The sequence below is a fragment of the Montipora foliosa genome, unplaced genomic scaffold, assembly GCF_036669935.1.
Source record: "Montipora foliosa isolate CH-2021 unplaced genomic scaffold, ASM3666993v2 scaffold_438, whole genome shotgun sequence".
Lineage (NCBI taxonomy): Eukaryota > Metazoa > Cnidaria > Anthozoa > Scleractinia > Acroporidae > Montipora > Montipora foliosa.
The window spans coordinates 662,501-665,000 of record NW_027179743.1 but is presented as its reverse complement, the minus strand read 5'-3'; the positions used below and the strand labels follow the sequence as shown (position 1 = coordinate 665,000).

The 2,500-nt window shown below is 32.5% G+C and overlaps 1 protein-coding gene across 5 annotated transcripts in view; it reads left to right on the top strand.

Annotated features, from left to right (window-relative positions):
- LOC137989079 (uncharacterized) overlaps positions 1-2,500 on the top strand; it is a 53,564-nt gene that overhangs the window by 830 nt on the left and 50,234 nt on the right. For 3 of the 5 annotated variants that reach the window (XR_011120856.1, XM_068834966.1, XM_068834965.1), the window contains exons 1-2: positions 1,702-1,788; positions 2,304-2,412. The gene's annotated coding sequence lies outside the window, so the exon portion shown is untranslated. Of the gene's footprint in view, positions 49-1,701; positions 1,789-2,303; positions 2,413-2,500 lie in introns of those variants that run through there. The other 2 variants (XM_068834968.1, XM_068834963.1) reach the window with 1 other exon arrangement.

Genomic DNA, 2,500 nt, shown 5'->3' with positions numbered 1-2,500 from the left:
GTAGAGGCTCTTACAAACACGCTTCAAAAAACTGTGAAATAGTTGGAGGTAGTCAGGCTATTAATTAAAGTACACTAACATTAACTGGGAAATAATTAAGTGAATAATAATATTTATCTGTACCCCACACTGTTATTCACTGGGATGGTTGACTGCTATATACATGCAGCTAGATACATAATAACATGGGTGACAAATTGCTCCTTAATTTTCCCATGAAATTTCATTGTTAATTTATAATTTTACATGTGAAATTACAATTTTGCCAGTGGGCAACTTTTCCTACAGTGCCAAAATGGCATCTTACGAATGTAATTTGTCGTCCATAATATTAATAGCTAATCAAATGGTACACTCGTGAAATTAGGGAATACTTTAACTTGCGTTTTGTCCAAAATCAAATAGGCTCGGGAAATTATTTGATTTTGGACAAAACACAGGTGAAATTATTCTCTAATTTCACTTGTTACCATTTGATTATCCATACAAAGCTTATCCAGCATTTCCTGGATAAACTGTCATTGTTTGACAGAAATGGGAAACTTGTCTTAGTTTTTCCTTTCCAAGTCCTTTGTTCAACAATAATGATAATTGGGATGCGGGCTGGGTGAGGGACTCAATGGCTAAAATTGTACGTGGTCATGATGCATCGAGACAAATTTAAAGTATCATGGAATTTCATTTAATTAAATGGTACCTGGCAGTTTAAGCTTTGTAGCATCCTGCCTACTACCCAGAAGCCTTTGATACGGTCACTTATCAATATATTATTGAATATAGGCGCATTGTTATTATTATTATTATTATTATTATTATTGTTATCAGTATTAGTATATTATTATTATTGTATAACTGCTGCTGTAAGATAAGAAAGTTCACTCTCATCTCTAGTCTCTCCTAGTTTGTCAGTCAGTTTTGAAAATAATGAAAGTTACCTGTGTTAATATGCAACATATAGCTTATCATGATAGTCATTTTAATTCTACTACTAATTATTATTAGAAATTATAATAAGTAAGATGATGTATCATAAGATTATTATTATCATTATCATAGGCCAATTTATTCATAAATGGCCGCCCAGAAATTATTCTTTTACTTGTCTTTGTGCTAATCATCCTCTCTAGCCTCACTTTGGAGCAAATGTTCTTTTGAATTTGTCCGTGCTAACGAGGCTACTGAGGATGATTAGCATTCAGACAAAAGAATAATTTCTTTGCCATCATTTATGAATATGGCCTAATAATTATCCCAATTTATTAGTTATTATCCACAGTAGTCTGCCTTTACAGTAAGGACACTTGAACCGTGAACACTTGACATTTTCGTTGTACATTGTTTTTTTCGACGACTAAGAAATAAAGGCTCTTCTTATGATGTATAGTGTTACATGTATAGCATTTTGTAAGTGTAAAAACTTTAAATACTCTTGTCAAAAGGACGAGCCCACATTCTATAGTCACTAAAAAATGTACAAACAAATATCAAGTGTTCATGGTTCGAGTGTCCTCACTGTAATAGTTGGATAAACTTCCAGCTGTCCACAGCCAGTAGATTTAGACGACCTATTTTTGCTATTATTTCTTGTTTTTTAGTATCATTTTATAATATTGTTATTACCATTGTTGTTGTTGTTGTCATAAAAATGACTGTAATCAGTTTAATGAATGCTGTTGTTGATTAATTACCTTTCTCTTCTAGTGACATATAATTCCAGATTCAGGCAGTTTGTGTTTCTTGACTCCAGAGGCATTACAAGTTGGTCCTATGAAAGTGTTTACAACACAGGTGATTACAAGATTGATTGCCGATGGCATTCTCTATTTTTTATATCTTATCCCTTTTTGAATTTCTGTCATGTTGACTTATAAATATTATTATTATTAATTGGAGATTTCAGTCAGAGATGAAATGCTTCAAGGGTTGGATCTACATGTAGTTGGGCAATATCTGTTAAGGAAATTAATGTAGATGAATAGCTGTTATTCAAGAATGCATTAGGCCTCAGGCCTCAGTTGATCAAAAGTTGGAAAACGCTACCCACCAGAGAAATCACTAACTGTTGGATAGTACAATTGGTTTTGTTATGACTTATTCACTGGACAGCGATTTATCCAGCAGATAATGCTATCCATCGTTTGAACAACTGAGGACTGTCAAAGTAAAAAGTTAACTCATTTCACTCAGTCTTTGACCACGGAACTATATAAATTTTTATATGCCTGAGTGCACACATTATTTTATGTAATAGCTAACAGGCATAAGATTTATAATTTACAAGATTTGTTTTTATTGTTTTTAAGTGACGAGGCATCTCAATTATCCATCTTACCAGTTCAATGTTCTACGCCTTATCATATTCTCAAGGAAATTCAATGTCTATTTGCATTGTCAAAGGAATATGCATTGAAGGTAAACCATGAAAAGATGTCCTGTCTGCAAACTGCATTAATTTATTATTGATGTACTGTAATATAATGTTTCATCTATTATTCATAGT